At 40.3% G+C, this 13,266-nt stretch overlaps 1 protein-coding gene across 1 annotated transcript in view; it reads right to left on the bottom strand.

Moving 5' to 3' along the window:
• The window catches only part of pik3cb (phosphatidylinositol-4,5-bisphosphate 3-kinase, catalytic subunit beta), a 47,715-nt gene extending 35,808 nt beyond the window's left edge, over positions 1-11,907 (bottom strand). The window contains exons 1-2 of the mRNA XM_042222753.1: positions 11,613-11,907; positions 355-431 (exon numbers count right to left, since the gene is read on the bottom strand). The gene's annotated coding sequence lies outside the window, so the exon portion shown is untranslated. The remainder of the gene's footprint in view (positions 1-354; positions 432-11,612) is intronic.
• Between the last annotated feature and the right edge of the window lie 1,359 nt (positions 11,908-13,266).

Below are 13,266 nucleotides of genomic sequence, written 5' to 3'. Positions count from 1 at the left end.
GTAACACCACACCTAGCTGCAGTGACATGAAAATAAACAACGCACGACTTCGATTTTGTTGTACTGTCCAGACAAGATCCACAGTAATAAAGCCCAGAAAGGAGGATATAAAGGATCATAAACCAAAAGCAGTGAGTGTACCAAGATGGTGTAACACTGATCTCTAACAGGGAAGTAAGGTATGCTGGCTGGCTTCCACACATTCCCCGCCTGTCAGGACGAGGCCTACTCGCCCAGATTCCAGCTAAGACAGAGCGCTATTCCTCCTCTTCCACATGCACACAGCAGCAGAATCACAGGTAAAATAGGTCAAGGAATTACAAGATACAGCATGTTTACATGCACATGTATTACCAGTTTCCTGAAGTCACTTATTTCCTGTGGCTCAGCTCCTGGCTGGGGGGATCTGGATAGCTTCTGGGACACTGCATCTGATAAAGAAAAAGAACAAAGTGTCAGGGTGAGGGGAAAGCACTGAATGTTGTTACTCATTTCTGTAGTTGTTTTTGTGGACCGAGAAAGTTAAAAAAAAATAAAAATGTTTAGGTGATGGTAGATAAACAGGAAATATAAAAAAGGGATTTAATACAGAAAAACGGAAACAGAACGAGATGGGTCCTGTAGGTGAGAAATTATACCATAAACAAGTCTGTCAACCTGGTGTTACCTCCATGGCGCAGCTGACCTGCAACTTGATATAAAACAGAAAAGGCTGAGCACTGAAACCAAAACTTCCTTACTGACCCTCTTAACTGTCCTTTTCTTACAATCCTTTCCTCTGCCGCCTCCATCTATGACAGGAATGTCAAACTCATTTAACACCCTGGTCCACTCACAGCCTACTTTGAGCTGAAGTGCCAGACAGGTGAAACTCCCCATCAGTCAATGTGAGGAAGTTATTTCACAGAGTAAATGTGTAGTTTAAGAAGGTTAATTTCAACAGTGTGTGTCGGTTTCTGTAAACCGACACACACTGTGAAATAAAAGCACTGTAAGCACGACTCTTTGGGCTTAAATTATAATAGATAAAAGTTCTGGCATATCATTCCATTACTATTATTTTTTTTTTATTTTACTGCCAATCCACTGCACAAACTGATTTTTCTATATCAGTATTAAAAAAAAACAAAAAACAACAACAACACATTTCTGTCATTTAACTGTTTCTATAAATAGCCATGAGGAGGAATTTATAACTGGGAAAAACTGTAAAACCTATGAAAACATTTGTGGGCTGGGTTGGAGTCTTTTCTGGGCTGATTCTGGTCCCTAGTCCTTATGTTTGACACCCCTGTTCTATGACAACTGAACACACCTCATGCTCCCAGGTCCTGGAGGAGACAGTCTGACCGACAAGGCACACTGCCTGTCAAGAACAGTCATCCGGCAGGCATTTGTAACTTCTGGAGCAACAAGCACTTGTGTCATCTTTTGAACACTATGACTGAAAAACAGCAGTGGATGACTCACCTCATTCTAAATATGTTTTATCAGTTTAAACAGGGGAAATTATTATGAGTGGAAGGATAAGGTTTGATGCTTAAACAAAATATTGGTCAATATGATAAGATACATATTATTTATCCCAAAAGATGGTAAATTAACAGAGTCAGTAAGCATAAGCCTTCAAGACGTAATCCGGAGTGTTACAAAATAAAATAAAAAAAATTCAGTAAAATAAAATAAATAAAAAGCAGACTTATTAATTCTTTCCCACTTTTTAGATGGCAAAATATAGAAAACTCTGTGGTACCTCAAAACCTTCAAACAAGACTTCCTGACCTGACCTCTGTTTGTACTGTATATAACACCTCGAGCAGTGATATGCATGGGTCTCTGTATCTGTACACCGTCTACAGTTCAAAGAGCTGTAACTATGGAAGCCAAGATGTGAACCAGGCAAGATGGCAAACAAATATACAGCATCTTAAAAAAAAAAAAAAAAAAAAAAACCCACACTGATGACACGCAGTGCACACAATGACTGAAGCTGGTAAACTTCCGTTTTTTCCCCCCTGTGGTTAAGACACTCTCCTGTTTACTAGGAGAAGAACAACTGCAGTGAGCGTGTGTGAGACTCGGACATTTCAAGTAAGAATGAGTATACTTATGAAAGTGCAGAGAATAAATTCATAGAAAGAGGTAAGACTTGGCTTTTCACCACAAAATGTGTGTGTACTCGCCGCACACAGATACAGGAGAAAGGCACGTGGGGTGACCAGTTCCAGGAAGTGTGCTGTTTAACAGTGATAAAATCTCAGGCCAGAGATGGTCAATGTTTAACTCCTTGACTGGATTTGACTCAAAGTATCACATGATACACAGCAAGCGTGTGTTTGAGATTTTAGGAGAAAGCTCCAAACCAGCACAGAGGGTTCACTATGGAGTGATTCAGGGATGACGTTTATGCTGAAGGGCAAACCCCAAACTTAGCCTTTTCATTGTTCTGCGCAAAACAACTTCACTGTAATGCCAGTGGCTGCCAGTTTGTTTTTGGGACAGAGTCGAAAATAACGTGTTTAATCGCAGACTCCAGAGATATCACTCAGCACAGATCTCTGGTTGAATGTCACAGATGATGCTTAAGTTTGGACTCATTAACTCACCAGCACTCGTGTGATTTTCCAGGAACTAGAAAATTCAGACAGTAATGTCGCGTTTAATCTGTAACACGCATTTAGGCATTTTCTTCTCTCAAATGACAAAAAGGACAAATGACTAAAAAGCTTATATCATTTTGACATTCTGCCATCCTCTTGCACACGTAAACAAGACCACTTTAAAACAATTGCAGTGAGAACACTAAGATTACAACTACACCTGACAAATAACTACTAACTAAATAATAACCAAGCAACTATTCTGACAAACAGATTTTGCCCCTTAAACATCCATTTTAACTGAGTAAAGGAGCCCGTACTAGCCTCGTCAAATCACTGATTTCATGATAACTGATATTTGAGCATCAAATCTGTAACATTAATGGCGTTTGTTTTCCCCTCTGGTGTTGAAGGCAACAAAGGTGCCGTGAGCCCTGCACACAGTGCAGAGCCTGATGGAGGAAGAGTGCTGAAAGCTGTAAAGGGATTTATAACAAGACAAAAACAAGGGTATGCCTGAAATGGAATGCAGAACAATGATCGTTTTATTCCGTTTAACGCTGGAAGAGAAAACTAAAAATATGATTAAATTACAAGCACAGAAATAAGACGCCCATCATCAAATTCTTGCTATTGCGGCATTGCACATGAAGCAATGGAGCGTAAACAGAACCATGTCTGAAAATGATAAGAGAAAGCAGAACACTCAAGATTAATAAAATTTCAAGTCAATTAATAATAAAAATTCCAGACTGGCAATTTTGATTGAAATGGCCTCTTTACTAGAAGCTACGAGTTTCCAGCTACATTATCAGGATACTAACTAGTCATGTAAGGAAGACTTCATTTGTTTAAGCAAATAAGTACCTGAGCTTCAAGTTATTTTTGTAAGATAACTGCACGGGGAAAACAATTCCCAGTAGTAATGTGTACATCTTGCGCAAAAGGGATTAGGCTATGGTACACACAGATTCCTAATGCAGGATTTTTACATCTTCGGAGACTCCCTGTAGAATGATAAGAGTGACAGAAACACCACAGTGGGAGTCTGACTCTGAGTTTCTTTCTCCTCGTATAACCACACACCCTTCCTCTCCTCCACCCATCCTCTGGTCCGGGAATGCGAGGAATGCGGAGTCTTAAAACGGCCGGGGGGCTTCATCACCAGCAGAGTTTCTCACAGTCCTCGGTAAGGAGCATCTTATCTGCCCAGATGTCCTCTGACCACATTGATTACACTGAAGTTATTTGAGAGCCAGGATAGCTGCCATCCTGTTGCTATTCTCCTTAGTATCCTCCTTGCAACCTCCAGTCCACAGAGACCAGTGAGAGCTCAGATTTTAATCAGGTGTTTTCCTTTATTATGCAACCCTCAAGGCACCCTCCTACCCAACAAATGTCCTAGAGGGCACTTCCTGTCTGACTACACAACTATGTTTTTATTGTGCCTTGTGCATTGACTTAACCCCAGAGCCAACACATAAACATAGTGCATGATGTATGATGTCAGCGGACTGCTAAAAACAAATGTTCACTGTTAACGACAACTACAAACTGCTGCTTTGAGATATGGGTCGAAATGGTGCCAAGTAAAGAGCAACAGCTAAAACACACAGAAGGAATGCACTAGTATGCACATTTTTAGCACTCCCCAAACCAAGTGTGGTCTGAAGGGGCCTTACATTTGACCATGCGTCATCACTGCCTCACCGTAAACAACAGACCACTGTCTGTCGTCTTCTAAAAACAATACACACCCGCTCATTAGCACAGAGGGATGTTTAGAACCCTCAATCACCAACAAATATGGGAGACTCACACACAGGCTGATTTTTTACAGTCAAAGTTGTTTTTTTTGTTGTAGTTTCTTTTTTTTTTTTTTTTTTTTTTTTAAGTGTTTGATAAAATCCCATTCAGTCGATGTCTTAGCCTTTACCCACACCTTCCCCCTTTTTAGCTGCTTGCTTCAATCTCCATTTATAGTGGCTGTTTGTGAGGTTGCCTTCAGGTGGGTGGTGTGAAAGACTATCTGTGCATTGACTCTCAAAAAAAGCTCTCTCGGACACTGTAAATCAGTTACCTTCTGTCAGGGCTGGCAGAGAAAAAGTCCCTTCCCTGCAGCTCACACACTGGCACAAGCCAAAACAAAACAGATACTCTGTGACCTCTGACTGAGATCACTTAGTTCACTGGAGAAAAAAAAGAACAGAAGCAAGAAACAGACCTCAAGAGATAGACGACCAAAAGTCTTGACATAATCTGGAATTTAAGGACGCAGGGAAAACATGAAGACAACAGGAAGTTAGAAGACATCCCTTTGCAATAAAAGGCAGTTAAGACCGATGTGATTGTTTTACAGATTAGCATACACATATTAAAGAGCCGATAAACAGCAACTTATTCAAGCTGCCGTTCTAATCATTACAACTCTTACCAGTTTTCAGCATTTGCATGGATGTGTGGGTGAGGGAACATTGGTAACATGTGAACGCGCCATATGCGTGCATATGCAGATGTGCACACACCGAGCCTTGCGAAAAACAAATGCCATCATCTGTGCACGTGTCATCAGCTTTGGCAGACATGAACCAGCGCTGTGAGAAAGTGTTGCTATAGAGACGTCAGGTTAAGGTTTTGACCTCAGAGGTTACAGAATGGAGGCTGTCAATGTGAAATAAATCTGAATACTAGTAAAAAATAAATAAATAATGATTTTACTTGTGCTTATTAGGCAGAAGGTTTATTATTTAATTAAGCCTAAGCTGATCCCAGGCCTGTCCTGGGCAATATAACAATTTAAATACTGGGTAAACAACCACTAGAAACCTGTCAGTGTCTTCCAGTTAGTGAAATGTTAGCTTTCTAGATTTCAGTGACGTTCTAACAAAAACAAGACAAAACACACAGACGGACAATCTAAACCTCTTCTATGAAACATATTGAAATAACAATCCTCAGTCTGATATCACAAATTCAATTTGTCATCAGTGTCTCAGCTATTTATATGTAGTGTAGTAATGTCATAACCGATAATATAATTTTCTGCATAGATGCTCCCCTTACTGGATGTGCTATGTGGGCAGACAGTAAGAAAATAAGCAGAGTTAATTCCCGTTTGAATGATCCACCACTACAGTGTTCACCTGAAAACAAAATTAACTGAATCATAGCTTAGACATTGCCATGTTTTCATATGGACAGTGTGTAGTTAGGAATGCGCTCCAGAGCTTATCTCAGATTAGCTTTTCACATCCACTCAACGTCAAACGTTTTCTTTACAGGGATGTCGGACGAGTGAGCACTTCATGGAAAACTCTTGTTATAAAAACATGTTACATCAAAAGTGATCATTTTATACCCAGCTTTAACCTTTTGGGACTGTCTTTATATACGTAACTTGCCTAAATGCAATCAGGTGACAGGTTTATGCTCCTGGATGCATGCACGCAGGACTGGATAAGCAATGGTGCATAACACACTTATCTCATTTTTGATGACCTGTAATGCAGATCAACTAAATTCTACTCTTTGTCTTGCCATCAAATTGGCTTACAGACCGCTTTTCAACACCTGACTAACAACTTTAAATCTGTTTTCTTGCATTTAAACTCCTGCTTTCTCAAAGCTTTTTACATCTGTGGCTTTCCGACAAGTGAGCATCTAAATTAGATTCTAAACATAAAATTTCAAGTCAAAGACTTCCTTTGCTCAGCTGACACAATGTAAACATGTTGGCTTAGAACAAGATTTATTGATGATTCAAAGGATCATGTCAAACCTAAGCTGATTTATGGCACTTGGCCATTCGATTTAACAAGGGTAAATATGTCTCCATCAACCCCAACTATGACCCTGAATTGGATAAGTGGAAGAAACTGGATGGATGTGTCTAACCACATATGTCAGTGACCACATCTGGCTTGGGTACAGACAGATTTCTCTCTCATATTTCAATCTGCTCATTTCTTCCCCCTCTAACCCTCTCCTGCTGTCTTCCTTGCATTCCTTGGCAGGTCCTGGCCTGCTGTGCAGCAGAGTGGAGAATTCCAACAGGCCACTCTCACCTCACAGTCAGTCACATTTCTAGCTGTGGCAGTTTCTTTTCTATGTATAGTTGGGACCAGCTAGCGGAATTGAACATTTTCATTGACCATAATGGCTTAAATAGGGCTTATCTAACGCAAGTGTGATCCTGAAAGCTAGCAGACAAACTGGTGTGCCACACCAAACACACCTACTCACACACAAATGAAAGAAGACTACTTTTACTGGCTATCTTACACGCTGCTCTTTGAGAGGATGTTATGCAAGCCATTACTTTAAAAGTATAGCAGCAGGAAGTGTCAAAGAGATTGTGGTGGTGGGTGTGTGTGAGTGAGTGAGAGAGATATAATGGGGGATGACAAAAAGAAAATTTAAAAAATAAACAACCCAAAAACTGCAAACCACAGCTATGTGCTCCATTTCAAGAAACCACCAATAGAACACAATTCTGGTTTCAAAAGCAGGACGCACGCACGCACACTTCTTATGAGCATACTGTGCTATCAAACAACATATTATTCTCTTTAACATGTTCCATTTAAAGAGCATCCTCTGGAACCTTGCTCAACAGCTAAAATGGGGTATTTAGACAGTTGAAGAAAGGAAAGTCTGAATATTTTCTATTGCTTTTGGAATCACAATATTTACAGTCTAGTACAAAAAAAAAAAAAAAAAAAAAAAAAAAAAAAGGCAAGGTATCTTAAAGTGGTGATAGTCCCTCATTTTGTTTTGTTGATAATGAAGCGCAGCATCTGCAAAGTCAAAAATGATGTCATATCTTGTAGAGGTGTTCAATAATTTGAGAAACGGTAACAATAAAGTTCAAATGGGTTATCCTTTCATCCTCAAACTAGTCAGTGAACCCTTGTACTCTGTTGAATGGGGCTTCGTGATCCTGGTCGTCAGTTTTGCTCAAGGATGACAATGATTACTCATAACTGTGCATTAATTTAGGCCATACTTGTCACCTTCCAGAGAGGGACCATACTGGGAACAAACAAACAAACACACACAAAAAGTATGATGCATTTCAAATTGAACTATGACTTAGGAGATTTCTCACACTGCTCACACAGTGGACGTGAACATCCTGATAGCTGAAAGTCAGCATGTTCACCTCAGAGTCATTGTTTTTCTTGAAATCCAAGTTGGTGGAGTAAAGCCAAAGCAATGAAAAACACCACTGTCTAAATACTAAGACTGCACTGCGTCCTCAATTCCAACATGCTGCTATATGCCAATAAAACCTTGATGTTATGGTGTGTGCACCAATCCAAGTGTCACTGATCACTATGAAGAAGCTATGACAAAAACAGAGCTTCTTCATAGGGAAAATTTCCCCTTGTGGGACTAATAAAGGTATATCAAATCAAACCCATTCTGCTTTTATGTAAAGTAACTGACTATATTAGTCACATTCTTCCCTTAAACTGGGCCTTAGCTACACCACACCATTTGACACTGGGACTGTTGTAAAGGCTCACCTTCTAGCACATTCACTTTAACCTCTAATACACTCTTCCTTCCATTTGTAGTCCACCTGGCTTTGTCTCCACTTTAGCTGTACACATTAGTATTCATCATTTATTAACCAGCTAGCTAAATCCTCACAGATTTAGCTAGCTCGGTGTACAATAGTGTTCATTCTTGTAAGTAAAATGATGTGTGACACAGGCGCCACCACAGTTGTAAAAACTTTTTCTTTTTGTGAAAACACTTGCTTAGAATTCTGCCTTCATTTGTGCCCCCGTTCCTCAGGGGCCTGCTTTGGGACCAAATCTGGCTTGGAATAAATAGCTGCATTGTTGGCTCATGTCTTTGGAGTGACGTCAGTTAGCCTTATCAGTGTTCTCCAACTTTACCTCAGAGGGAACCTGACAGCAGACCTTGCTCAACACACAGTAGGCAGGAGCATTGCCCATTTTAAATAATATCAAAATGCATGAACTGGGCATCAATATTTCCCAAAGTGCCACAGAAGCAGCAAATACTGCCCAGCTCCCCTGGGAAATTATTTTCCCCTTTTATAAAATGTTGTGTAGGTCCAAGATTTACTGCCTGCAAAGATTTAGATCTTCAGCTGCGAGTTATACACTGCAGGTGTAACTGTGTGCGATACACAAAATAGGTTCAGTAAGGCAGCATTTGCAATGCTTTTGCTTGCTATGAATATTGTATTTACATTTTTTGGGGGACTCAAACATGGACACTGCTACTTAAATTTCTAGATAATCTGAAAAACCAAGTCCTTTGCTTACAATGGCCAAAAGAACAAAGTGACTGGTGGCCGTGGCTGCATGCCTGCTAGCAAAGCTGCGTGTTTGTATCATCTGTTGTGCTGCCTGCAATATATCACCACTGAGCTGCTGATTAACTAGATGCACATAAATTAAACTCACAATAAAAATTTAAGACTGAGCTAAAGGATATGTAATGACTTTACTAACACCAAGGTGCACACACACAAACACAGATCTCAGGTTAGTTGGAAAGAAGGCTATTGGTTTACTAGAAATGCCAAAACCTGAATGAAAATAGGTCTAAGGAAGTAGCCCAACCGTTGAGTCGTACATTACCTGATCAGTAGGTTTGGCTGCAATTTCCTGCACCCTTTGGAAACCCCACGATTTCTGCACTGATTTCTTAAAAAAAGAAAACATTGGTTTTTTTGGGGTTTTTTTTTTTAAGTAGTTGGCTCTTGGGGAAATCAGTACAGGGTGGAAAAAGTAAGGCACATCTTTAATTCAGTAACTCAGAATTTTCTTTAACAGCAATAACTCCCATCCGACAACATCATGTAGGATGAGAGTTAATATTTCTGGAATGTCTTTGTTGAACAGCATTTTCTAGTCACAACACACCATGTCAGTTGTGTTAAGGTCAGGTCTGCCGTGGCCATCCCAAAGCATGCACTTTCTCCTATAGGTTATGTATTTTTGCGCTTTGGGTGATTGTTTTGTCGTACTACCCTGTCTCTACAAAGCTTTAGGTATTGTACCTCTGTACAGTTGTACTGCTGCCCAAACTATAATGCAGCCTCTACCATGCTTTACAGTTGGGATAATGTTACACTGTAGATATACAAGACTTAAAAAAAATAAAAAATCCAAATGTAACATTGTGCATTCTATTCAAAAGGTCACTGAAAGTCAGTCCACAGAAAAATGTTAAAGAAAATTGGGATGGTCTTTTGTAAGCTTGAGGAGGGCTAGAGTATTTGTTGGAGAGCAGCAGTCGTGGTGTTTCTTTTCCCTGTAATAATATAGACAACGAGCAAAGATCTCAGTGCTGTTGCTTGCTTGCTGTTACCCTTGAATTCTTTTTCACCTCCTAATGGACTCCATATTGTGATCTCAGACACTCACAGCTACAGAAAGAAGCTGTAGTCTTGAATTTGTTCAAAAGTGTTAATCGTATTGCGGACTGACAAGCACAAAGGTCTTTAAAAATACTTTTGTATATCACGCATCTCTATTAAGATTCTTCTAAGGTCCCGTGAAGGTGATCAAAGTCTGGTTCACTCCAAACAAACTTTAAGATCAGACCCATATTTTGTAAGGCTTTATTTACAGGGACCGACACTTCTAATCTTCTGTCTTTAACACAAACACTTGACTCTAAGTAGCAACACTCCAGGGGATTACTTATGTTTCCCGGTGTGTACTATAAGTGATAGAGAACTCAGCCGTTTTTGTTTGTTAATTTAGTCTGATTGCAATTGTTGCCAATTGTGACTTTTATCAAGACTGATTACATTTTATTATAAATGAATCGAGTGGGTTTGTGCATCTTTCAGGTAGACATCATGCACGGTCTCATACAACCTCTAAGGCACATCTGACTAGTTGGAACAGACATTATGTTGGGTGGACAGTCAAACAAGACTTAAAATAATAAAAACAAAAAAAACAAAACCAAAACACAAAAACCCCACAGGTGTCACATTACCATTTAGACCAGGGGTGGGGCCTCAATGGTCGGTGTCCTGCAGGTTTTAGATCTCACCCTGGGTCAACACACCTGAATCAAATGATTAGTTCATTACCAGGCCTGTGGAGAACTTCAACACTTGTTGAGGAGGTAATTTAGCCATTTAAATCAGCTGTGTTGGATCAAGGACATATCTAAAACCTGCAGGACACCCGCCCTTAAAGCCCGGAGTTACCCACCCCTGATTTAGACTGATGTAGCAGCTTTACCCCCACTCAAGTTTACCAAATTACTGAGGGTTTTTGTTGTAGTTGTAAGATTCTTAATGAAATAAAAACAAAAAGGTCATCATGCTTATTGCAGAAAAGCTGACTGTGCGAATTGCTCCCTTAAGTTTCACATCCTCTCTGTTGTCGGTCCATTTCTCAACAATGAAATACACACAGCTGTCAGTTGCACAGAGACTACAGATCCGTTAAAGGTGCGGGCAGGTTTCCGACTTTAAAACTAACAACACGATGAGCGAGCGTCAAAGTCCCCCTCAGCTGAGGAGTAATCACTCCGGAATGCTTCGTCCCTTTCTCGTGTGGAGAGAGCTCACGATAAAGGGAATGTGTTACTTGTTTTGCTTAGATAATGAAATCCACTACCCCTCAAACAACATCTAAACGTTTAACACGCCGACAAGGTTTTCTGTGAACATCAGAATAACATTTCAACTTAAAACTATGGTTGTTTTTCCGCCGCCCACCACACCGGGTAGGCTGATTAGTTAGCTTTAAGAGGGGTTACAAAAAAAATAAAAATAACCTCTTCATCGGGGTTAATTAAAAGATGACAGACTAGACTGCTACGATTAGCTGAAGTTGTGACCGTTCTCCACAGCAGGGCTGGGATTTTAATGCCAAATATAAACAGCAATAAATGCAACATTAGACGAATTGATGAACTGAGTTTGGCGTGATGACGTCCTCACTCCCCGAGCGAAAAGCCCACAGCTAAAAAGAAGTGATTTTTTTATATATAAGTGGGACTTACCTTTTTTAATTTTCTCCTGGGAGGTCGTTAAAGACGCAGAGGACACGCCAGAAGAGCTGAAAGTTAAAAGTGCTGCTTTATCTTCACGACGGAGTGGGCCAGGCTACTTTCACGCACAGCGAGTCCGCGTATCTGACAACACCGCTCGACAGCCTCTCCACGAATAGCGCGGATCCCGCAGGTGGACAAGAGATCTGTGTGCTTCCTGTTTGTTTCAGAAGGTGAACAGCCACCACCAACACCACCTTCGTTGCTGCATTTCCCTCCGCCACCGGCTCTATTAAGCCCGATCAGTAAAACAAGAACAGGACATCCGGTAAATGTTCAAGAATAAAAATTCATTTTCATGAATTCGCGGTGAAATACAAATTTAAGCCATACAAATAAGACATGGCGTTGTCTATATGGAAGGTAAATGTCTTCAGAAAACTTTTTGTTTGTTTGTTTGTTTGTTTGTTTTAGATGTTATAAGCTATTATTTGGAGTGGGAATTGCAGTTTAGTTTAAAATATGATAAAGAGGCAGAAAAGGAACTCATATGTTGACACCCAACGCCTCCCTGAGAGCATTCAGTGCAGCAGCACCCACTGATACGTAAATTAACACAGTGTGCGTCTGATCTAAAGGCAACACAAAACTGCTCTTATCTTGATTTACTTGAAACACACGGTCTTGCATTTAAATACAAATTCTTGCAACATAAAGGTTGTGTATGTTGATGTTGTAGACTGCATCTTTTCAGAAACATCCTGTTGTATGCAATAACTGAGCGTTGCTTATAACGAGGATCATCACGTGTAACCTGACGACTGCCTGTTGCCCTCCTTATGGGGCCTATGAAATCCAAATCATGTTTGAATGTGGGCTTTACAGTAAATTCATCCCGATGATGCAGATTAGGCCTACAGGGTCACTGCAGCAGCTGGTCAGTCTCAACTATTTCACATGTAAAACAAAACACAAATATGCAAGAGTTTTGTGGGTTCGCTCTTTTAGAAACTGTTACTTGTACAGTATTTTCTTTGTTTGTGGCAAAATATGGATACAAAATTCTGCATTCAGTGCTGTTTTTTTTAATATAATTAAAAAAAAAAAAACAAGCACATGTGGCGACACGGCGAGGCTTTTATTTTGAAGGCGACAACTTGGCGATTTGCTCTGAGGCTTGTGTGATGCAGCTCTCCGGATGAGCTGTGAAGGATACCGGGCTTTTCACCAACAGCCGCTCACAGCATGTACAAAACGCTGAAGTAATGTCACAACATTTCTTAACATCCTTGTTGAGAAATAGCTTGCCAGAGTGAGTGCAGCCTATTAGGCAAGCTCCGCATTCAAATTGCTCATACCACAACGGATTATGGACAGGATCCATGCGACTCTTTAGTCGCCATTTATTTTTATGTAGCCCCCAAATCATTCACTTAGGCCACGAAGCGTCATTAAACAGTGTCCCTTTTCATCGCTATAATCTTCACAAAACCTGCACAGCTCTACAGTGCCAGTAAAATATTGAACTTTGCTGCCATCTGGCGAACAAATCTATCATTATCTATGGTTAATGCGTCAACCAATAAACCAAACTGTGGGCCAGATTGTAACTAAACGTTAAATAAAGAGCTTGTTTTACCCGAGACAGCTTGTGACCTTACTAACG

This window comes from Haplochromis burtoni, unplaced genomic scaffold, assembly GCF_018398535.1.
Source record: "Haplochromis burtoni strain Fernald_Lab_line unplaced genomic scaffold, NCSU_Asbu1 Contig_94, whole genome shotgun sequence".
Classification (NCBI taxonomy): Eukaryota; Metazoa; Chordata; class Actinopteri; order Cichliformes; family Cichlidae; genus Haplochromis; species Haplochromis burtoni.
This window is presented reverse-complemented; position numbering and strand designations above follow the sequence as displayed.